General features: G+C 39.8%; 1 long non-coding RNA gene across 1 annotated transcript; it reads left to right on the top strand.

Annotated features, from left to right (window-relative positions):
* The first annotated feature begins 2978 nt into the window (after window positions 1–2978).
* Window positions 2979–8555, top strand: LOC102125704 (uncharacterized). Its single transcript, XR_010585709.2, has 4 exons — window positions 2979–3030; window positions 6045–6069; window positions 6806–6925; window positions 8381–8555. It is a non-coding gene; the product is annotated as an uncharacterized lncRNA (long non-coding RNA).
* The last annotated feature ends 16450 nt before the right edge of the window (window positions 8556–25005 follow it).

Genomic DNA, 25005 nt, shown 5'->3' with positions numbered 1-25005 from the left:
TTGTATAACTCCGATTCTGTGAACACACACACACTCACACATGCGCATATATCTGAGTTGTAGGATGATAGAGGTTTTTCTTCTTTATTCCTTTCTCAGTTGACTTTCTATAATAAACACGTATTCTGTTCATAATGAAAATATGATTTTGTGAGTGCTGGGGAGCAGATTATGACATATTTGGACTCCCAGAGTGGCTTAGCTCAGACTCCGTGTGTGGGTTTCCTGGAAACACAATGCCTCCCGGAGAGGCGTGCTGTCCCCTTCCTTTCTTCTGGAGAGTGTTCGTATGTGTTTGTTTCAATACACTTCATTCTGACTAGCAGATTGCATGGCTGGTTTTGTAAATGAACACTCATTTCACTCGATTAAATTAATATATTGACTTTTTTTTTTCCCCACAGTAGTTAAGGAGGAGATCGGGACTGGGGGGCTGGGCATGCATTCAGAATAGGGCTCTAGTCAGCAGGAAATGAAAGAGCTAAGCAAGGAAACTGAGGTTGATATCAACATGGTGGGGAGGAGAGGCTGCTGTGCGGAGGCTCCCCTGTGCTGCAGGTGGCCCTGTGCCTGGTGCCAGGGCTCTCACTGGGGACCCCAGATCCCTCTCAAGCCAGAGTCCCGTCTTGCCAGGGCTGAGTCTGCTGTTGCTCTCCCTGGGGCAGGAGGGGAGAAGATCTGGTGTGAGTCCAGCGTGAGTGCTTCACACTGGTGAAGAACAAGGTTCTGGAGTCAGAAAGAACTAGATTCAAAATCTGAGTCTGGCGCTGAACACTCAGGCAAGTTACTGTCCTTCACTGAGCCCAGTTTCCTCTCATCTAGCAGGGATGATAACAGTATCTACTCAATGGATTTCTTGATGACGACCATCGTCCAGCTCCTACAGACCCCATCACCACCCACCCTCAGGATGGAGTGACAATGTGGGCCTGCTCTGAAGACTGAGGGTTGGGGCCTATTCTGAGTGGCCCACCTGAGTTGAGTGGCATTCCATATCTGCCAAGAGGGTGAGGCAATATGATTGACAGATCCCTCAAGCTCACATGGAAAGAGGTGATTTCCTAAAGCAAAGAAGGTTGAGTCAAACAAATACCACTTGTCTACTTTGACATCTAATGAAGAACTCCCATCTTTTGGTTCTCATTGAATTATCTGATTGATCAGCAATCCTTATCTGCTCATAAGTGGTATGCTTATAAAAGTTTCAGGAGTGTTAGTAGGATTGGAATACTTGTCATATTGGTCTTGAAAACACAAGACTCTTCCCACATATTAAAAAGTAATCTTACTTATGTATTTATTTATGTATTTATTTTGAGACGAAATTTCACTCTGTCACCAGGCTGGAGTGCAGTGGTGCTATCTTGACTCACTGCAGCCTCCACCTCCTGGGTTCAAGCAATTCTCCTGCCTCAGACTCCCAAGTAGCTGGGACTACAGGCGTTTGCCACCATGCCCAGCTAATTTTTGTATTTTTAGTAGGGACGGGGTTTCACCATGTTGGCCAGGCTGGTCTTGAACTCCTGACCTCGTGATCCACCCACCTTGGCCTCCCAAAGTGCTGGGATTACAGGCGTGAACCACTGTGCCTGGCCAATCACCAAAATATTAAAAATGGTTAGCTCTAAGAGGTGCTTACTTTCTCTTTTCAACTCTTTATTTTTGACTTCCCCCCCCCTCAGTGATCTCACATTAGTTTTCACCATGCTAGCCAGGATGGTCTCGATCTCCTGACCTCGTGATCCGCCCACCTCCGTCTCCCAAAGTGCTGGGATTACAGGCTTGAGCCACTGTGTCCAGCCTCATGTGGAATTTTTAATCCGCACATGTTAGGGTAGGGAACTGGTAGAAACCCTGTCTCTACTAAAAATACAAAAAATTAGCCAGGCGTGGTGGCAGGCACCTGTAGTCCCAGCTACTTGGGAGGCTGAGGCAAGAGAATGGCATGAACCCAGGAGGCAGAGCTTGCAGTGAGCCAAGATCGTACCACTGCACTCCAGCCCGGGCAACAGGGCAACACTCCGTCTAAAAAAAAAAAAAAAAAAAAAAAAAATAGTTCCTGCTGTGTGCTAGGCTTTGTGTGTGCTTTGCACTTTTATATACTTTATATGGATTTGCACCTAGTGGGTACTCAAAAAATACTAAGCTTTGGCCATCCAGAACATATGCAAAAGACAGCAACCTGAGTGGTGAGAGATGATGAAAACCATTAGCTGAGCTGTTTCATTTATAGAAGAAAAGATTCAGATGGAAAGCGGATAATTATTTTGAAATGTGTTAAAAGCCTGCCCCTTGAAAATAAGGTTACACACAATCTGGCTCCTTAGAATCATGGCCAATTCCAGGTGGTAGGACTTTTGACCAGAACTGATCTCGACGGATAAGGAAAGTGCTATAGATTCAAGCAGCAGCTGAGTGGTTCTTCTAAGGGCTGGATTACAACCTGTCAGCAGTGTCGTAGAGAATGTTTTACTGGAGATAGGATTTTAGATTAGATGACCTCCCGTTATTGCTAAGTATGAAAGCACAGTGACTGTGTTTTGAATGCTTCTAGCGGTGATTATCAACCTTTGAGCCAGCTCTCCAGTTTTCTGTGTGTACTGTTAAGAAGAGGTGTTGCCAACAACGTTGGCATGGTGGAAGCAGCACTGAATGTGAATTTGAAGCCAGAAGATCTGGTTTCAAGACTGCAGTGCTTCTTAGTAGTTGTCTGCCTACAGGGTGATCATTTAATCCATCTGAGCTTGTTGCTCATTTACAAAATGAGGATGATATCATCTACCCAACAGAGCTGTTGAATATTGACTTTGATTGGATACTACACAAATACAAGATTATGTTGTTGTAATTATTATTTTCTGAGTTATCTCTTATCTCTATACTTATATTTTTCATTAAAAGTTTTACAGTTTAGAAGATACTTTAAAATATCATTTTTCCCAACACAGCCTTTCTAAAGTGTTTCAAAATCTATTTACAGCTTTTTAGTGATACGTGGGGTGTCTTAGCTAAACAACAGACACATGTAAGGTAAATATGCTCTCAAGAATTTTATTACCTCCTCTGTTCATTTATTAAATAGATATTTACAGTGTATTAATTTTATACTTACATGTTGTGTACCTAATATTTGATAATTTTTTTTTTTGTGGTCCATTCCCTTCTTGGCGTTTCTTCTTATTTCCTATCTGTGTAGAACACAGCACATCACTTATTCATCCTTCAGATGTCATCCAGTACAATCTGACAGTAGCCCTGCACATAATCTACACTCGAAGGACGCAGTTTTGTACTTAAGTTCAGCAGGGAAAGTAAATTATTATGTGAGTGGTTTTAGGACCAGTGGACTGCCTTTTGGGAAATGAGCAGGGAAATATAAAACTGGATTCATACTTCTCACTTTTCACAGAAAATAAATTTCAGATGAAGCAGCAAATTAGGTATAGGAAAAAAATAAAACCCCAAAATTAACCAAGAGAGTATGTTTACAATCTGAGAGTTAGAGAGGCCTATAGCATGCTTGGTATTTTCCTCCATCACACCCTTTATCTTACTCTTTCCATTTATCACCCTTTGTACTTAAATGTTGATGTGTGACCTGTGTCTCCTGAAGGGAGCAACCATTTTTGTTCCACAGTTTATATACAGTGCCTGCAAGATAGTAAAAAATAGTAGTTGAATGAGTGAGTATTTACATATGACTAATGAACGTGAAAAGGTAGTCTTGATCCTATGGTAAAGACATTCAGGTTAAAGTGAAGACCTTTTCACTTCTCATATTTCTAAAAATTAATAGTATATCCAGTGCTTGCAAGAGTGGGAGGTAGTGGATGGGAGGGAAGTTTGGCAGTACACAGTAAAACATGTAGTGGGCCTGCCCTTCAGCCCTGCAGTTCCACCAGTGCAAGTATACCCTCTAGGGATGCTCACAGCAATACAGAGATGATGGGGAGAAATGCCTTTGGTAGTACTGTGTGTAATGTGAGAAATGGAAACATCCAAAATATCTCCTATGATCCAATCATAGAGTGGAATGTTAGGCCATCTTTATGGAAATAGGTCCAGTATACATTATTGAATTTTAAAAATTGCCAGTGTGTGTGTGTATAGGATGAATATACTTCTGTTTAAAATTTGGAGATTTTTGTGTGTTTGTGCATAGAAGTGATCTGGAAAGATAAATCCTGTAATTATTAAGAGTGTGGGATTGGAGGATGGAGTGAAGGTACTTTTAACTCTACTTTTATTCTTTTGTGGGATTTTGGGGGGACAAGGATTGTCGAATGTATGTATCTATATTTTCTTTTCTTTCTTTCTTTCTTTTTTTTTTTTGAGCAAGCATCACTCTGTTGCCCAGGTTGGAGGAGTGCAGTGGCACAATCTCGGCTCACTGCAACCTCCGCTACCCGGGTTCAGGCATTTTGTCTGTCTCAGTCTCCTGAATAGCTAAGACTACAGGCAACCACCACCATGCCTGGCTAATTTGTGTATTTTTAGTAGAGATGGGGTTTCACCGTATTGGCCAGGCTGATCTTGAACTCGTGACCTCATGATCTGCCTGCCTCAGCCTCCCAAAGTGCTAGGATTAGCCACTGCACCTGGCCCTATATTTTCTTTTATAATTTGAATATACACACCCTTATATTATTCCCTCACCTCCAAGTCTCTGCCAACATAATGATAAATTATTGCACATACTCCTGAGAGAATCCTTGTTCTCATTTAGAAACAATTTGCTGTAACTATGCCTTTGTTTATACCTGTAACATTTGAGTTGAGGACTAAGGGGGAAAGAAAAGGTTCTGGTTTACAATGCCAAAATTTTTCTTCATTTGAGGTGCAATTATTTTTGAAGAGCTGAGGAAGAAGCTACGAAGTTTCAGCTCTAGTATGCAACTCTGGAAGAGGAAGGTAGAACTTTTCACAGAAACAAAGCTGTCCCTTCAAGAATAATAACTCACCTGTGGAAACAATTATAGGGAACCATTGAGTTTCATGGGGTTTTCAGTTCAAACAGGATCAGAGCTCTTTTTTGGAAGAGGAGTGGCATGCTGACATTTTATTTTGCATAACTACCAAAGCCCGTGTAAAAAGGGGAAGAGTAGGACATAAATTTTAACTATGAAAGATGTGAATGCCAATATTCTCTTTACTCAAAGACCCAGGAAGTAAAGTGGGATAGAGGCAGCATGATGTAGTAAAAAGTATATTGGTTCTGAAGTCAGTCAGAATATAGTCCTGGCTGCCACTTAGTAGCTCTGTGATTCCCTTTCCTTGGCTGTAAATTGGGGTAATAAATGGTTGTAGGATTAGAGTTAATGGAATGTGCTAAGCATATTAACATTATAAGTACTCAACAAATGGTAACTGATGGTTTTTACTTGGTGTGAAAGAAGAATAAAGAAAGAACTGTTTCATCTCCTTCACTACCCCCTTATGTGTCCTGAGTTTGCTAATATATTTTGAGGCCAAGTTCTCAAATTAGATTATATGCTACCTGGATTAACAGTTAATTGATACACTTGTTCATTCATTAAAAATGTTGAGCTCTAAGTGTCAGGTATTACTCTAGGTCTTGGGAACATATCCGTGCTTAAGAAAGAGAAGGTGTGTATTGTCAACTCACACATTCCCGTCTCTGACCCAGACTTCTCCCTTTAACTGAGATTTACACATATAACCACCTATTTGTCATCCCTACTTGGTTGCCTAGTGAAAATCTCAAAGGTGTTTTTCATTCCATGCTTTGCTGGGGTATCACCAGTGAGGGAGCTGGGACACCACAGTGTGCCTTTGTTGTCCTAATAAATACCCATCTAGGCAAATAGTTAGGATATAATACAACATTGTCCTTCTTCATTAACTTTCTTAAAAGAATATAGCACTAGTTTTGGCATGTGACTTTTAGTTATTTTGATTTGCCTCTATGTGTCCTGAGAGAATGTTATAGAAGTTGTAAACTCCTATTTGCAAGCTGAAATGCAAATATATGAAGTAAGTGCTTCAATAATGAATTGGTAGCAATATATTGTTTTCTGTTCCAGAAAACACCAGTTTGATCATGGAGAGGTAAAGACTTAATATCACTATTATTTTACTTATCTTAAAGTTGCATGCATTTGGACTTTCCTTTCTAGTTCCAGTTTCTAACTTTGTTAGCAATTGTCAGCAATCATCTTGAAAATAGCCTGGTATGTGTTTTTATGAGAATGCTACATGCAGATTCACTGATCATTCATTTGTTAAAATTAACTAGGAAACTCATTTGTTCTGCTCTGATCATCTTTACGCTAATGGCAGTTGATTTCTGGAGCCCATTTAGATATATAGGTGAGGTGTCTATTGCATGACTGGAAATCACTTTCCTCTCTGCTCACTTTGCTGGAGGCCTCAGAGATGTGATTGGTTACTGCTCCCATCTCCTAGTGGTCCAGCCTGGTTTTGAGGGCGGTTCCAAAATAGAGCCCTCAGATCTTGAGGCAGCAGTCATTTCTTTTACCACTGTCTTTTCTTGGTCTGATGGTAGCATCCAGGTAGATTCAAAAATGTGGGCTTTATTAACCACAGGTTTGACTCTGAGAATCACAGAAGCACTTGCCTTAATGACTTGATAATTTTAGCCTTCCACTAAAATGGAACAGTTTGAAAGTGAATTTTAAGAATTGTTTTGTAAATTTCAGAAACCAAAGTAGTAGTAGTATTTTTTGTTACTAAGGAGAACGTACCCCTTTCTACATATTGCCAGCTTAGTATTCTTCAACTTCACTAACAGTAGGAGTAAAACATTTTTTCTTCTTTCTTTCAGCTGGTTTATCATGCTTTGCAATTGTTAGCATATACAGCCCTTGGTATTTTAATTATGAGACTAAAACTCTTCTTGACACCACACATGTGTGTTATGGCATCACTGATCTGCTCAAGACAGGTAACATGTTATGTTGGAGTATAGCTACTGTAATAATTTTAGCCTTTATTATTGAGTGGCCCTAAAATAATGAATTACAAAGTCTTTTAAGTGATTATAGTTAAAGCTCTTCATGGTTTTGTACTTATCTTTCTTAAAGGGTAAGGGCCAAAGCTGATCATTTTCTATCTTTCTAAAGACTTAAAAATAGCTGTTGGTGTACAACAAACACTGATTTAGTACAGACTGAGTTCATGAGTGGTTACTGCAGGTGCTGATAGAAAGCAGAGCTTAATTGTACAAATAATAACTTTTTTTGTTTTGACATTCATATCACGAAGAATTTTAACAATGTCAAGTTATAAGTGCTTGAAAATTATATGGTCTTTTTTTTAGTGTCAAACTTAAACTTTTTTTTTCATTTGGTACACATTTGGTGCACATTCTTGACTTGTGCGTTTTAAAATTTAGTTTAAGCCTTCCTTGGGGGTTTGCTGCTAATTTTTCCTGGATAACTGCCTCCTTGCTCTGTATTCACAAACTGATGCTTCTTCATAGTGTCACCTTTCCATCAGTCAACTAGCCTACGTACAACAGCAGCACCTCCCTTAAACATAGCAGATAGTCACTAAGCACCTACACTGTGCACTCTGGGGATGGAGGATACAGTAGTGGACAGAAAAGTCAAAAGCCAGTGTTTGTAAGCCCTCAAAAACCTTGAAATCTAGCTCTGTAGACATGCAGAGAAAGATCAAGAGAACAAAGTGTTGCTATGGAGTGTGGACTATTTGAATGTGGAAAAAAGTAGCCAGCCTCGAGGTTCCCAAGCAGAATGTTGATTATATTAGAAAGGCACTACTTTCCTCCTTTCTGACCCCTTCAGGCTGGCACAGGAGAGAAGGCTGGTTGGAAGCCTTTAATCTTGAATCTTTATCCCACAGCATGACTGATGATATAGGTTGGTGCAAAAGTAATTGCGGGTTTTGTCATTAAAATAGCAAAACCCGCAATTACTTTTGCACCGATCTAATAGAAAGTGTCACCCAGGGCAGGTTTTGCAAATGTGGGGTTCCTGCTGGTCACACAGGACCTCGCATTCAGAAGGACCCTGAACTTGGTTGAATGTTTGCTGCTGCTGTTTTGAACGTCTTAATAATTTTTTAACAAGAGACCTCACATTTTTGTTTTGCACTGGGCCTTGTAAATTGCATAGGTGGTTGTGGCTTTACTTGAATCTGGGAGTAGAGAAAGCAGGTTGAGAAAAGAACTTCCTACATTGTGTTCCACTTACATGAGGCTGATGGTAGAATTCTTTTGATCCCAAAGATTATTATTTTGGGGCTTTTTCTTTAGGATAATTAATCCTTTTTTTGGGACTCTAGCAGAGGCCACATTCTTCTCTGGGAAGAAGTTTTGCATAACATTGCATACTACTTTATACTAACAATTACCAATGTATTCTTAATTCGGTTTCAGCTATTTGGATGGCTCTTTTGCAAAGTACATCCTGGTGCTGTTGTTTTTGCTATATTAGCAGCAATGTCAATACAAGGTTCAGCAAATCCACAAACCCAGTGGAATATTGTAGGGGAGTTCAGCAATTTGCCACAAGAAGAACTTATAGAGTGGATCAAATATAGTACTAAACCAGGTAAAAAAAAAAAAAAAAAAAAACTTAATTTTTTAGCTGTTTTTCCCACAATTTTGTATACCACTGCAAACACTTAAACCCTAGTTACTTCCGCTGATCTTACTCTTTCTAAGCAATGTTGCTTTTAGAATATCTAAAACAAAGGAGATATCAATCCTGTTTAAATGGTTTTCTGGGGAAATGTTATACATATGTTCTTAGTAATTTATTCTGCCATTTTTTATAGATTTTAATTTTTTCAAAATTTATTCACAGTCATAAATGCCACATTTAAAATAATTTTTACTGTGCTTATTTTCTTAATGAATTTTTAATATTAGTCCTTCACATTCCTTCTTGAAATAAACTCACTCATGGAATAAAATAATTTTTACTGTGTTTATTTTCTTAATGAATTTTTAATATTAGTCCTTCACATTCCTTCTTGAAATAAACTCACTCATGGAATAAAATAATTTTTACTGTGTTTATTTTCTTAATGAATTTTTAATATTAGTCCTTCACATTCCTTCTTGAAATAAACTCACTCATGGAATAAAATAATTTTTACTGTGCTTATTTTCTTAATGAATTTTTAATATTAGTCCTTCACATTCCTTCTTGAAATAAACTCACTCATGGAATGTGATATTTTACTCATGTGTGGAAAGGGAGTCTTTGTTGTCATCTGAGTGTCAAATGATTGAATACTAAATCATCTTCCAGAATTCCTTGTTACTATAAAGCTTTCCTGGTCCATTTGATACTTCTTTTCTAGATTCAGGAAAGATTTCTAAGATTTTTTTCTTTAAAGAAAGAAAGAAATCTTTAATGATAAGATGATGAAGTTCTATTTTCCAAGGAAAATAGTTTTCCCAGACCTGGCTGCCAACTGCTACTTTATCAACCATCTGACTTCATTCTAGTTCTGCCATTGAATCTTGAAGTCATGAACCTGCTGGGCCTCCACTCTGCTACCTGTGAAATAATTGATTTAAACTTGAAGGAGACCCCTTCTCACCCTCACTGAGTGTCTTCCTGAGACCTTCCTCTTGCTTTCCAGATGCAGTGTTTGCGGGTGCCATGCCCACGATGGCAAATGTTAAGCTCTCTGCACTTCGGCCCATTGTGAATCATCCACATTATGAAGACGCAGGCTTGAGGTCAGTGCACAGTGTTGCATCATCAAAACAAACCTTCCATGCAAACAGACAGTGAGTGGAGGACGCCAGCAAAGGAATGAGGAATGTTCCAAAAGGATATGATGAACCGAGGCTTATCGCGTCGGGGAGCAGAAGGCTGAAATAAGACTGCTAAGCTCTAAACAAATCCGTTAAGGCTTCACAGGGCAGGAAAGCAACAACTTTGGGGGCCATCTTCTCTACCAGGCAGAAAAAGGAAGTCATAGTATAGCACTTTCCCACAGGTTAACAGGGCTCTAAAATGTCCAAGTTCTTTTCATCCTGTAACTCCCTGAAGAGTTTAGCTTACAGTGTTTATTAAGGTTTTCTCATAGGTGATTCTTCTTGATTTTAGAGAAGTCATTTGAAATAGAATCCCATTCAAAGAGGAGTTTATTCTGGTTTTCACCAGTATAGCCTGTTAGAATGATCCTGGGTGTTTTCTGTTTTTTTAGATTTTTTTGAGACTTTAGAAAATAATTTAGAGACGTGTTGTCTAAATTATTTTTTTAATTTAATTTTTCATTCAGTTTCTAAAGCAGGTGAAGCTATTCATTTTCTCAGTGATTAGGTGAATCTTATTAGCATCTTCTTTTGCATAACAATGGCATGTACATTTACAAATAAGCTTTTTCATTAAAAAATCTCATCAAGCTAATTTCCAGACCAATTTTGTTAAATAAGTTTAGTTTTTCTTAAGTCTAGAAATAAAATGAAAAACCGTTTAATGTGAATTACTGTTGATGTCGAAGTTGGGACTGTGGCAGCTTCAGAGTAGTCCTGTAGTTGTGTTTGCTATAGTTCATCCCTGTTCACACACAGGGTACCTCACTCTTACATGTGATGGAGCAGTGAAGAATTTAAGACAAATAAATAGGTGAACAAACACAAAGATGACCAAGTTTGGAAATGTAGGGTTGCGTTAAAGGTGACCCTCATCTCCCACGACTTGGCCTCCTTCTGCCTTCTGCTTTTGACCTCACTGATGCCCGTTAGCAGGAACTTCCATGGGGAATTTCCTCCTGACTGGATTCCTCTTCATTGTCGTCTAGTCTAATTCAGTGCTTTCTTCCAAATGTGTTGATTATATCATTTTAATCTTGAAAATTTTGTGCCTAATTATTTTTCTTTAAAGAGCCAGAACGAAAATAGTATACTCAATGTAGAGTCGGAAAGCAGCTGAAGATGTGAAGCGAGAACTGATAAAGTTAAAAGTGAACTATTACATTCTAGAAGAGTCATGGTGTGTAAGAAGATCCAAGTGAGTATCAACACAGTTAACATTTTATAATCAGAAGACATGAAGGTTAATTCAAGCACATGGCAAATACTTTGCTGGTGACAGGGGTGTGTATATAACATAAAGTATACGTGGAAAAACTTTTTTTTTTTTTAAACAGGCTCTCACTCTGTCGCCCAGGCTGGAGTGCACTGGCATGATCTGGGCTCACTGCAGCCTCCGCCTAATTTTTGTATTTTTAGTGGAGATGGGGTTTTGCTGTGTTGGCCAGGCTGGTCTCAAACTCCTGGCCTCAAGTGCTACTCCTGCCTTGGCCTCCCAAAGTGCTGGGACTACAGGCGTGAGCCACCACGCCTGGCCTGAAAAAACCTTTTAGATAGTGATTTGGAGACTTTCTTTTCTAGTCTTTATAAATATCTTTTTTAAAAATAATGATTTGTATGTGTGCTACCTTAAAGAGATTTTTATTGGCACTAGTTGATAATCTCCCAAATTGTTCATATTTGCTTTTGATGTTTTTTTAAAAAAAATCCTATTTAAAGTTGGATGTATTTTCTTTCAAAAGACTTCCAGGGTCTGGCCGGGCGCGGTGGCTCAAGCCTGTAATCCCAGCACTTTGGGAGGCCGAGATGGGTGGATCACGAGGTCAGGAGATCGAGACCATCCTGGCTAACACAGTGAAACCCCGTCTCTACTAAAAAATACAAAAAAAAACTAGCCGGGCGAGGTGGCGGGCGCCTGTAGTCCCAGCTACTCGGGAGGCTGAGGCAGGAGAATGGCGGGAACCCGGAAGGCGGAGCTGCAGTGGGCTGAGATCCGGCCACTGCACTCCAGCTTGGGCGACAGAGCGAGACTCCGTCTCAAAAAAAAAAAAAAAAAAACTTCCAGGGTCTGAAACCAAGTAATAGGGAGTCTCTTTTGGTGAAGTCAGGCAGCTGAGCACCAGGGGCCGCATTATCCGTACTGGGTCTCTGTGCTACACCATATCCTGTCGATGGATGGGATACCGTGTCGGCATCAACTCAGAATGAAACTTTTCTTTCCCAGCGTTTCACATCTTATTTGAATGGGAAAAGAACTTTACTGTGACCCACATTCTTTTGGGTTTATAGTTTTTAAAAGTTTCTATTTCCACAGAGATGTTTACTAAGCTGAGTATAGCTCCAAGTGACAGTAAGATCTTCAAAGCAGATGTGAATCTAAAGCTATCTAGAAATGTGGCACGTAAGTGACTGGACAGCAGGTGACAGTAGCCTGCTTTTAAAGTACCAAAACATTCACTTCATGAAGAGCACAGTACGGGAAGAATTTTGTCAGAAATAAACACTATTTTATGATATAATAATATTTTTTAAATTCTTACTACTCTGTAACTAAACAAAAGCGTTCAAGAGATTGTTATATTTGTGGCTTGATCATACTTGCCCACCATAGATTTCAATGACACATATGGTATTAAGACAACATTGTTAAATACTGAGTCATGAGTGAAAAATAGTTCTGTGACATAGTATTTACAGCTTTGTTCACAAGGAAACTAAAATAATTGATTATAGAACGATTTTCCTATGAATGTGTGCTCCATGGTTTGAATTCAGTCAGGATTTATAGAAAATGTTATTTTGTAATAATTCAGAAAGTGTTTTAAGCATTTGTGAATATATATGAAATTCACATACTCACCTTTAACATTGTTATATAAATTTAGGACAGAAAAGTTCTAAGCATCTCATGACGATCTTATCAGGAAATTATATGAAATGAATGGTAGGCTGACATTTGCAATAGGAAGAACTCAGTTCTTAGCATAGCTTTCTACCAGAATTGGGATCTTCTTTATTTCTGTGGGCTTCACTCTCTTGAAAAAACTGTAAGTTACTGGAACATAAAAATAATTTTCATAACCTTTTTTCTCCAAGCTAACAATGAGCCTTGATTCGAGAGTTCATTTTTCCCTAGACCCCCGCGTAGAGTCTGAATATGTGAAAGTTGCAGAGGCTTTGTGCTGTAGAGTGTTGGGAGAGCTCCCTGGATTTGCACAGCTCTAACAGTCTCATGTTCGGGTTCATGCTGTTTGCAGAGTAGGCAGAGCACTGTTTTACCCACACAAGAAGGGATACGAAGTCAAATTCAGGAAGTATGGCAATAAACTTTGCACACTAAACAAAATAGCAGACATTGAACCGACTTCAGGTCACTTACGAGCACTCAGACTGAGAGGTGGGGTGCAGAAGAGGGGGTGCTGGATTTCCCCGTCTGGACCTTGACTTGCCATTTATTGTGTCTGTCACAGCAGGAGTTGAGTGGGAGGAAGTTACGAAAGTGACTCTCTCATCTGTTTTCCCACTCATCAAAACAGCACTCTCCATCTAGTACAAGATCTAAGCCAGGCTGATGACGCACTGGCAGGAAACCCTGGACAGGGCCACTCTGCTTCAACCTTGACACAAAACAGAAGCTGTGCTTTCTGTCCCGACAGGGAAGCAAATGGGGAGTTCAGATAGGAGGGGAAAGTGAAGAATGACTAATATTTACCTAGTGTTTACATTCAGAGTAGGAAGTTTCTTGACAAAGCTTTCTGCCAGGTTGGGGACCTTCCTTATCTCCTTGGCCTTCACTCTCCATTTCAGTTGTGATCAGCCTGAAATCACCCTGTAGACTGCTGGGACATGAAAGTCTGTCGGAATGGGGGAAGCAGATGGGGAACTCAGACAGGAGAGGAAGGGAAAGAGGGACCAGTATTCATCTAGTGCTTAATCTGTGCCTGGCAATTGGTGAGCACTGTGTTTAAATGATCTCATTTACAAGTGGCTTAATTGTATGGCTTGATTATTCCTTAAATATTTGACACTGTATTTAAATATAAACACTCAAATCTATTTGCATGCAAATTGTAGATTAGTTTTTAATTAACTACAGTTCTCTGCTTTCTTTTACTCCAATAATAGAGTTGACATAAAATACATGTATTTAGAAGAAAATTATTCAGATTTCCACTAATGCTATTTGCAGATGGCTGGCCTGGGGAAACCTTGGGAAACTCAGATGAGGACTAAATAGTGTTGCACAAGTCACCCAGAGCTCTCCAAGACAGCTGTTCACCCTCTCTTTTTCCTAAAAGCTGTTAACCATGGGTCGTTCTCTACTTTCTGTGTGTCTCACTCTCTGCCACCACGGCCCTCAGTGTTGTAACAGTTCAGCCTTGACGTGTATGAGAAAATTACAAGGTAGAAAACCCATGTCCAGCCATATGATCATAGGTGTTCCATGTCAGCAGAAACCAGTGTCAGCAAGGGGGTGCAAAAAGTGTGCACTTGAACCCTCTTCATGGGAACTCTCATTGGCAAAACATTTCTAGGGGATAGTTTGATGAAGGGAAGGTAAGAAAAAATTGTGCAGTCCTTTGGCAGAGTGATAATGCTGCCTCTGGAGCAGGGGTCCCCAAGCCCCCGGCCATGGACCAGTACTGGTCTGTGGCCTGTTAGGAACCCAGCCTCACAGCAGGAGGTGAGTGGAGGGTGAGTGAGCATTACAGCCTGAGCTCTGGCTCCTGTCGGATCAGTGACAGCATTAGATTCTCATAGGAGCACGAACCCTATTGAGAACTGCACATGCGAGGGATCTAGGGCACATGCTCCTTGTGAGAATCTAATGCCTGATGATCTGAGGTGAAACAGTTTCATCCCAAAACCATCCCCCTGACCCTCCAGTCCGTGGAAAAATTGTCTTGCACTAAACCAGTCCCTGGTGCCAAAAAGGTTGGGGACCGCTGCTCTAGAGGTTTAGCTTGTAGAAGGGAGCTCGGTACAAGACTGCTTATAGCTGCATTGCTTTATAATGGCAAAATGGGAAACAATTAAAGTATCTGTCTGTAAATAATTGGTTAATACATATGAGAACTAGCAGTTTTTAAAAACAATAGAGTAGGTCTTTATGCACTGAGATGGAAAAATACTGCCACATTTTATTGTTCAGTATGGAGTCCCAAAATAACTCCATTTTTGTAAAAACAACTCAAGAACATCTGTCAGGGTTTTCCAGAGGGACAGAACTAATAGGATAGATGTATATATGAAAGGGAGTTGATGAAGGAGTACTGACTCACACGATCACAAGGTGAGGCCCCACAATAGGCCATCTGCAAGCTGAGGAACAAGGAAGCCAGTCAGAATCCCAAAACCTCAAAAGTAGGACAGCTGACAGGGCAGCCTTCAATCTGTGGCTGAAGGCCCAAGGTCCCCTGGCAAACCACTGGTGTAGACCCAAGAGTCCAGAAACTGAAGAACTTGGAGTCTGACGTTCAAGGGCAGGAAGCGTCTAGCACAGGAGAAAGATGGAGGCCAGAAGACTCAGCCAGTCTAGTCCTTCCACATTCTTTTGCCTGCTTTTATTCTAGCTTACTGGCAGCTGATTAGATGGTACCCACACAGATTGAGGGTGGGTCGCCCTCTCCCAGTCCACTGACTCAAATGTTAATCTCCCTGAACACCCTCACAGACACACCCAGAAACAATACTTTGCATCCTTCAATCCAATCAAGTTGATACTCAATACTGACCATCATGGTATCTATGTATATAATGATATCTGTGTCTGTATGTGTGTCTGACATTGGATAACAAAAGATCCAGTAGACACCAAATATTGTATGTTCTCACTTATAAGTCGGAACCAAGCTACCAGGATGCGAAGCATAGAATGCCATGGACTGTGGGGACTCGGGGGAAGCAAGGGGTGGGGTTAGGGATAAAAGACTACACATTGGGTACCCTTGACACTGCTCTGGTGATGGGTGCACCAAAACCTCAGTAACTGCCACTGAAGAACTTATCCACGTAACCAAAAGCCACCTGTTTCCCAAAAGCTATTGAAACAATTTTTTTTAAAAAAAGGTCCAGCAGGATATATGCTCAATTGTTTATAGAAGTCACCTCTGAGAAGTGCTATTGGAGATGATGGTGACTTTCACTTCTTAAAATGTATGTAGGTCTATATTTTAATACTTCTATAATGACTGATTACTTCTAAATTAAAGATGTTATTTAAAAAGGGAAAATGATGTACATCCCTGCTGCGGTGTTTGCCTCATGGTGGAGAGTGAGGGAGGGACTGCTACTAAACCTAAGAGGGACTTGTTGGGAATTTTTTTTCTCTTATTTAAAAATAAAAAGGAAAGCAATTATGACAAAACTTGAGCAGTTGTCAATTCTCTATAATTTTCTAATATGTTTTTCTGTTTTTTAAAATTCCTCAAAAGGTAGATAGCAGTATCCACAGTTACATCTATAAAACTGTTATTGATTTAAAATAAATGATACTGTTATTTTGAAGAACTTATTTAGGCAAATGTCATATGATGCCAATTTTACTCATTCTGTTCTTTATAAAGATATATTGCTTTTGAGATTTAATTATGTTTTTAAGATGTATGCTCAACACTACCAGAATGTCTTTAAATTGATTCATTCTAGAATATCGACTGTCCAGTTTAAGATGGTTTGACCTACTGATTTTTTGACTTTGTGACAGTGTTAAGGCCATATGCATTCAGTGGAAAACACACTTCAAATATCCATACCACCATCTGTTTTTCAATTTCAGTACAGCATTCAGTAAATTACATGAGATATTCAGCATTTCGTCATGAAATAGTATTTGCATTAGATTATTTTGTCCAGCTGTCAGCTAATGCAAGTGTTCCTAGCATGTTTCAGGTGGCTCGGCTAAGCTGTGATGCTGGATAGATTAGGTGTATTAAATGCATTTTCAGCTTATTATGATGGGTGTATTGGAACATACCCCATTCTAAGTTGAGGAGCATCTGTACAATTAATGCAGCTTCCCTGTGAACTAAGCATATTTGTTCATTATAATTTTTTAAATCAATGTTACACATTTTTCTGTGTGCTGGGCATGGCGCTAGATACCTGATCTCTCATAATCCTCACAACAAACCTATGTCATGGGTGTTTATCTCCTCGTTTTACAAATGTGAAAACTAAGACCAAGGGAAGCTACCTGCCCAGAACCACATTCTTGGTAAGTAGCTGCGGCAGAGTTTAACTGAGGTGTCTCTTTCCCCAACACCTGGATGTATGTATCTGCAGGTCTGTGTCTTTCCTTATAGGCACCTTTGCTGCATTCACCTTGTCCTAAAGTGAGTCGTGGCAGCTTATAAAATCTTAAAATAGCTATATGAAAGGATTGTTTAAAAACTAAAGTAATTCAAGTGGAGAAAAGGAAATGAGGTCAGGAATAGAAGAAGTGCCCTGCTTTATCTGCAGTTATGTAATGCACATTGATTTTTAATGTGTACATTCATTTTTCTAGGCCTGGTTGCAGTTGGGATGTAGAAGATCCTGTCAATGCTGGGAAAACTCCCTTATGTAACCTCTTGGTGAAGGATTCCAAACCTCACTTCACCACTGTATTCCAGAACAGTGTTTACAAAGTCCTAGAAGTTGTAAAAGAATGACTGCTACATGAACTGCTGCCTATGGAGAACTACATCAGTAACGGTTTTAATGTTTTGCTAAGTCATGTGTTGTTCATATCCCAAAAACTTTTGTAGGTAACTGTTTTCAAATAGAAAACGTTTTATTTGGTCAATTTGAATGTCATTTTAATTATAAAAATGACTTATACTTTTATCAATTGGTTACTGTTTCAATGCACCCTTTAAAATTTGCTATGCAAATGAGTATATGCTTGTACTTGACTTTGATATTTGTGCTAAGGTGAGCAAAGCTACCTGTATAAAGAAAACACAATGGGTTGTGACAAGGGTGACATGAAAATACAGGACAATTCTGACTATGTAGGGGCTGATTTTATAGTGTAAGAACTTTTAATACTTCTTTTTTCTGCCTCTCGCTCTGTCTTTTGGACATTTCAGTGATTATTGTAAGTTCTTTGGTCACGTCAGCCCCTGTCATCAGCTTGAGTTACAGTAGACGGGGCAGAACGTTTGCTGTGTAGAACTGTCTATCTGTTTTACTTCCTTGTGCTCTTTTTGTTCTCTGTTCTCTTGTTAATGAAGCTTTTCCTGCCCATTATTAATCCAAACTCTCGGACCTTGTGGTTAGGAAATTCCCTTAACTGCCAGCCATGTAGCATTACCATGTCTCTCTCTCTCGCTCTCTTCTCCTTGTCCCCACATTTTCTGTCAAATAAGTACTGTTTACTCATTTAGTTGATTATCAGGTACTTATTCTTGGTTTTAAAAAAATTAATGGTAATTGTATTTTTCTCATTTTTTTTAGCATTATTCAAATGTTTATATTTTAATGACTTGAAACCACTTTAAAATTTTTTCATGTTTACTTACAGTCTTAAGAAAAACCATTTTGAACAACTCCAAATATAGTGCATCTAGAAACTAATGTATATTTTAGTAGACATCATTTATAGTGGAACAGTAGACTGTAGTGCATGGTAATTTTTCTTTTACTATTAAGATACAATAAAATATGACTAATTTTGCTGTCAAAACGGTAAAGAATAACAATAAATGGAGTTTTTATATTTTACTTTTAAGATTGCCTGTCTTTAATAAGACAAAGCCTTAAGCTTTATGTTATAATTTTCGTTCTAAAAACCATCATTTCAGTATGAGGAATGTGTCATGCGCGTCCGTGTGAAGAGATCACCAAACAGGCTTTGTGTGAGCAATAAAGCTTTTTAATCACCTGAGTGCAGGCAGGCTGAGTCCGAAAAGAGAGTCAGCGAAGGGAGACAAGCGTGGGGCCGTTTTATAGGATTTGGGTAGGTAAAGGAAAATTACAGTCGAAGGGGGTTGTTCTCTGGTGGGCAGGTGTGGGGGGTCACAAGGTGCTCAGTGGGGGAGCTTTTTGAGCCAGGATGAGCCAGGAAAGGGAATTTCACAAGGTAATGTCATCACTTAAGGCAAGGACTGGCCATTTTTCACTTCTTTTGTGGTGGAATGTCATCCGTTAAGGCAGGGGCAGGGCATTTTCACTTCTTTTGTGATTCTTCAGTTACTTCAGGCCATCTGGGCATATACGTGCAAGTCACAGGGGATGCGATGGCTTGGCTTGGGCTCAGAGGCCTGACAGAATGAGTATATTTCGTCTTTCTCTTTAGTTTTTTTTTCTTCCTATTTATTTTTATTTTGAAAAATTTCTACACCTTCTTTGAATTCCTTGTATGAATTTTTGTTTCTTAGAAGTTAATTTGTGTGAAATGAGATTCTTCAAAATGATGAAATCTCATAGCTCTGAGAAAAGGTTTTAGGCTTTTAAATTCTAAGCACACCATGCCTATGACTGATTACACATTTAATTATCCAGCTTCTCTTTCTTAACCACAGGCAGATTAACCTCATTGTGGATTGTCCTTGAGACCTTAGTCCCCAGGGATGGTTTCTGGTGCCCACTCCTGGAAGCCGCTATTCCCTTTCTACCTTCTGACCAGAGCCCAAGGGCAGGCCTGGTCTCGGGGAAGCAGCAGCTTGCCGACCTGGGTCAGCTGCAAAGCCTGAGGGGTGTGGCCTCATGGAAGCCCCGCCCCCAACCCTGTCCCAGAGCCCAGAGCAGCAGCTCCCAGGGATGCTCCTTCCCTGGGAGTGGCCCAGGAGAGGGACTCTGGCAGTGTTCTTCAGATTTGTGGCCACTGTTTCTCATTTGCTGGTTGACTGTTTTTATTTCTTAGGCTTTTGCTAGTTTTAGAAAATAGGGAAGCAGCCCGTGATTTGTAGATTAAAGGCGACATTTGAGCGATGATGCACAACAGTCCAGAAAAGGGGCAGTGGACACTTGAGGCTGAGGATGGGAGTCGACATGGGCGGGGAGAGGGAGGTGCGCTCTGCTTATCTGTGACTGTTGCTCACCTGAGTGTGGCTGATTGTGTACATCCAGCAGTTACAATTTTTAAAAATTTTACAGTTATTCTATATTTTTCTCACCCCCAGTAATTTCCTTCCAAATAAGTTCACATGTAATAAGTAGAAATACTGTATAGGAAAAAAGCATTAAAAATACTATTATAACTGCTTCATTTGCTGGGAACCATTAAAAGTAGTATAAATTAGCTTTTTCCAGAAGGATCCTTTGTAGCAGTGTTCAGGAATGTAACCCCCAGCAAAATGTGGCTATATATTAGGGAAGCCAGTCTGGAGCAGAGGCCTGAAGGTCCCTGCTATGCAGCCGTGGCCACAGCTCACCGCACCAGCGCTGTGGAGCACCCGCACCTTTGATGGCAATGCAGAGTGGTAGCAGGCTCCATAGGCGTGACAAAATAGTATTAAAGCTCAGTGTTGGCCGGGCGCGGTGGCTCAAGCCTGTAATCCCAGCACTTTGGGAGGCCGAGACGGGCGGATCACGAGGTCAGGAGATCGAGACCATCCTGGCTAACACGGTGAAACCCGTCTCTACTAAAAAATACAAAAAACTAGCCAGGCGAGGTGGCGGGTGCCTGTAGTCACAGCTACTCGGGAGGCTGAGGCAGGAGAATGGCGTGAACCCGAGAGGAGGAGCTTGCAGTGAGCTGAGATCCGGCCACTGCACTCCAGCCTGGGTGACAGAGCAAGACTCCGTCTCAAAAAAAAAAAAAAAAAAAAAAAAAAAAAAAAAAAAAGCTCAGTGTTTTGCATACTTTTACCATTTAAAAATATTTTTGCTTTAGTGTGAGGATAGTAAGGATGGGCAAAGAGGTGATCAAAATAGCTATAGCTATGACATTTTCGAAAACAAAGTGGGACTGTATTTCTTTAAAAAGATAAGCCTCTAAAAATGCTTGGCTGAAAAAGTATAGTGTTAAAACAGGCAGTGATATTAATGAGAAAATGAAAGTATGTATCAGGAATAAAGTGATATTGCATAGGAGTATTGTATTTTTATGAATTTTATACCTGTTGTTTACATGTACTATATATGTTAAATTTTTTAAAAAATGAAAAATGAGGGAAGTATTTTTCTTGATTGTTATTTTCATTTCCACCTTGATTGTGATCAAGTTTGGCTTCATTTTGTAGTCAGATAGCCATGAACTGGTTTGAGTCAGATGGCAGTCCTGAGAAGAGAGGGAGGGATCACAACAGTGGGAGTAGTCTCTTTGATCTTGTTGTTGGTAGTGGTAGGTACTGAGAGTATCCAAACGTTTCCTGTATTTATGGTATAGTCACTTACATTCCTTTTTCCTTTTCATCAAGGGACACAATAATTCATTCAAACTATATATTGGGAATAATTAAAGAGTTGCTAAAAGTTGCTTTAATGTATTTTAAAAATACATTGGTATCAAAATTTTCTAAATTGTAGCTCAATGTTTTACTTGATACAAACATCACTTCTTGGTTCTTTCTCTGTAAGAAAGACATTTCAGCTCTCTTCATTCCTGTGTAATTAATTTCTTAACACAATGGCACCTTGATTCTGACATCTTTGGGGAATGAGGTGTTCTAATACAGTGGTTCTCAAAATTAGCAGGCATCAGCAGCACCTGGAAGGCCTGTAGATTGCTGGGCCCCATCATAAGGGTGTCTGATTCAGTTGGCCTATGGTGCAGCCCCAGAACTTGGATTTCTTAACAGTTCTCAGGGGGTGTCGATGCTGTTAGTCCAGGGACCGTACTTGAGAGCCTCTGCTCTAATCAATGGGAACAGACTGGCTGGATGACTGGCCTCCAGAGGGCGCTCCATGCCTGACAGCAATCCCACCAGAGCTGGTTGATGGACACTCTACCAGGAGCTGAATTTTACCACGTACCGTCTTTGCCTGTTAGGGGGCGCTGCTTCAATGAAACTTGCAAGGAGCAAAGAACAGATTAGGTAATTTTTAATCGGAACACTGATATGAGTTATAGATTAGCTACATATTTTGAAGCTGCAAACTGCACCTTGTTTCTTTTCAGTTCAGAGATGAAAAAGGAGTGAAAATCCTTAAAATAGAACTTCGTTTTGTAGGATTACTTTGTCTAGAAGATAATAGATAAATTCAGTGATGTGTGGGAATTGCAAAAATTCATTTTCCACTTTATTACTTTTGTTTTGGCACCAGAAATCCGAATCTTCTTCCTGTGTTAGAGGACAGCCAATAATCAGCGCTAGGTCACAGATCGCTTGCTTCTCTCTTCTTCCTCCTTTTTCTCCTGCTCCCAACTAGAAGTTTCTAATTTGAATCAATAAAATTGTCCTCAGTGCAGAAAAAGAGAAGTTACTTTTTTACATTAAACTTCATTACATTCCTGAATTGGTCTTTATTTCACAGCATTGTATCAGGACAAATACATTTTACATTAGAAGTTGAAAAAGATATTAAGGTACAGAAAGGTCTTGAAAACTTCCCTTTTACATTTCCTCCTGTGAAAGAGATTTTAAAATTCTGAATGAATATACAAGAGCTGAAGACTCGATTCAATTGTAGTGTAATTAAGAGATAGTTTTCTTTTTCTGCAAAGAGATTAGGATAACATTGATACTGGCTCCACCTTCAAAGCAATGTTTTCTATAATTTTCTATACTCAATTATCTTTAACCCAAAACTCTAAGTATGCATAGTGTTGTCAAAATGACTTTCAAATAAATGGTAGCACTACATGGTATTCTGTTTCGTAGGCATGTTCTTTTTAATGCAGCATAATATCATTTCGTTGATTTTTTTAAGTACCTGGTGGGCTTTTTTCCTGTAGGCAAATTTAGTATCTTGGCGGGGGGAGTTGACTTTAGCAAACTTCAGCTCGTGTGGTTGTTATGCTGACCCTGACACCCTTAGTCCTTATGCATTTCTGAAAAAATAGAAATGAAAATAAGAAATGACCCATTGCTAAGTAGATTTGGCATCACGTCATGAAAACTGGGACAGAAAGATGCCTGCAGGCCACTTCTGGCTCTGCCCCCTGCTGCTGATATCCTGCTCTTTGGCCAAGCTCCTCAGGTCTTTACTCTGGTATCCTCTCCGCTTAGTGACCAGACTTCAGGTTCAGAGGCCTTCCTGTTGCTCTGGAAAATTTTCTTCCCAGAAGAGTACAATTTGGTAATCCCTTGAACTCTTTACATGGGTAACAAATTTGACTTTTTTGAACAAAGACTTCTATGGCAGTAATTCTCAAACTTCTCTGCACATTGGAATTACTTGGGGAGCCTCAAAAAACCCTGAAGCTTTTTTCCCACCCCTAGAGATGTGTGGCCTGAGATTTTTTTTAATCCCCAGTGATTCTAGTGCCCTAGGGCTAACATTTTAGAACTTGCCCTCCCTACTTCACCTCTGAATAACAAGGTTTCCACATCTCCACCCAGTCAAAGTAGGAATGGCAAGCGTCTGTCATGTACACTTTATTAATCATGATTATTAATTTCTACATTATTTCTAATCATGGCACCTAGTGTTGAGTAGACTCTTTAGGAAAGAATTCTGTCTTCAGTTATAGATGCCTGCCAATGGCAGGGAGAAGGGGGCGAGTGGCAGTGCAGGTGCCACGTATTTGTAAACCCTGATTAGAGTGTGAAGAAGAAATGGGAATATAGCAGCAAAAAGAAAAAGAATAAAAATCACTTTGAAAATTTAATGTGTGAGGAATCATGTGTCTTCTCTGCAGATGCTTTTTGCCCCTCCTAGAATACACTTTTCTTAGTATGTATTTCAGATGCAACTTAAATGTCACCTCCTCTGTGAAGCCTTCCTGACTGCCTGCCATTGGTTGAGTGCATTGCCTCCCACTGCCCACGTGCCCATAACCCCTTTGTACACATTTATCAACATGACTTTCCCCCCACTCTATTGTGTTCTTCATAAAAAGAACACGTCTTACTCCATTCTGAATCCACAGTGCCTCCTAGCACAGTTCCTGGAAATTAGTACCGCTTAATGATTTTTTGAAATAAACCATACTTTATTCAACAATGCAGTACATTCCAGATGGCAATAAAAGTTATTTTTAGGACTAAAAGACAGTTTATGTTTTCCAGTCATGGAGAAGAAATAACAAGGAAATGCAGGACATCATCAGATGAGATAAATAGGATAGGGGAAAATATCCTTGTCAAACAGCTAAACAATAATTAACCTCATAACATATCCTTGGTAGGTACTTTCAGACATGGCTAGTGACCGTGTGAATTTATTGGTAGGCAATATGATAAAGACAGATACATATGTCCGGGGCGGGACTCATTGACCCAATTTCAGTGTATGGCTCAGGATACTATGGTGACGAGCCATTGACACGTTTGCTGCTGAACAGGGAGCAAGGAACTCTGGTAATTTGATTAAAAGTCTGGGAAGAGGGATTTCCCAAAGGATGGGAAGGGACTGGTGTGTTATTATTGGGTGTAGATATTAGCCAAAACAGATGACAACAGTTGCACAATTAATATTGTCATAATAGAGACAACCACACTGGAATCCATAATCCATCCTTTACAAACTTAGTGAAATAGGGCATGTTTCTTGAACATCAGTTTCTTGTCTTTTAAAAGAACATGGCTTTTAGGATAGTAATTAGAAACAAGAGTAATAGACAAATGAACAATCACAGCAGGAAATTTTAATATACCTCTCCTTAGAAATTGAGATAATAAGCAAGCAAAAAGATCAGTAAGGAAATGCATGATTTGAGTAATAAAAGCAATTTGACTTAACAGTCATATGTAGAACTGCACCCACAAGTGAAGAATATACATTCTATTCAGGTATATGGGACTTTTCCAAGAACTGACAGTAGAACATGAGCTCCTGGCCAGCCACAGTGGCTCATGCCTCTAATCCTAGCACTTTGGGAGGCAGAGGTAGGCAGATCTCTTGAGCCCAGGAGTTTGAGACCAACCTAGGCAACATGACAAAACCCTGTCTCTACAAAAAATTAGCCAGGGTGGTATGTGCCTGTATTCCCAGCTACTTGGGAAGTTGAGGTGAGAGGATCACTTGAGCCCAGGAGGTTGAGGTTGCAATGAGCCATGATTGTACCACTGAACTCTAGCCTGGGCAACAGAGTGAGACCCCTGCCTCCAAAAAAACAAAAACTCTTGAACATGAGCTCCAAGAAGGCATGACATTTTGGCCTATTTTGTTTACAGATGTAACCTAAGCATCTAGAA

This window comes from Macaca fascicularis, chromosome 3 (genome assembly GCF_037993035.2).
Source record: "Macaca fascicularis isolate 582-1 chromosome 3, T2T-MFA8v1.1".
NCBI lineage: Eukaryota > Metazoa > Chordata > Mammalia > Primates > Cercopithecidae > Macaca > Macaca fascicularis.
The sequence above is the reverse complement of the archived record's forward strand: the minus strand, read 5'-3'. Positions and strand labels throughout refer to the sequence as shown.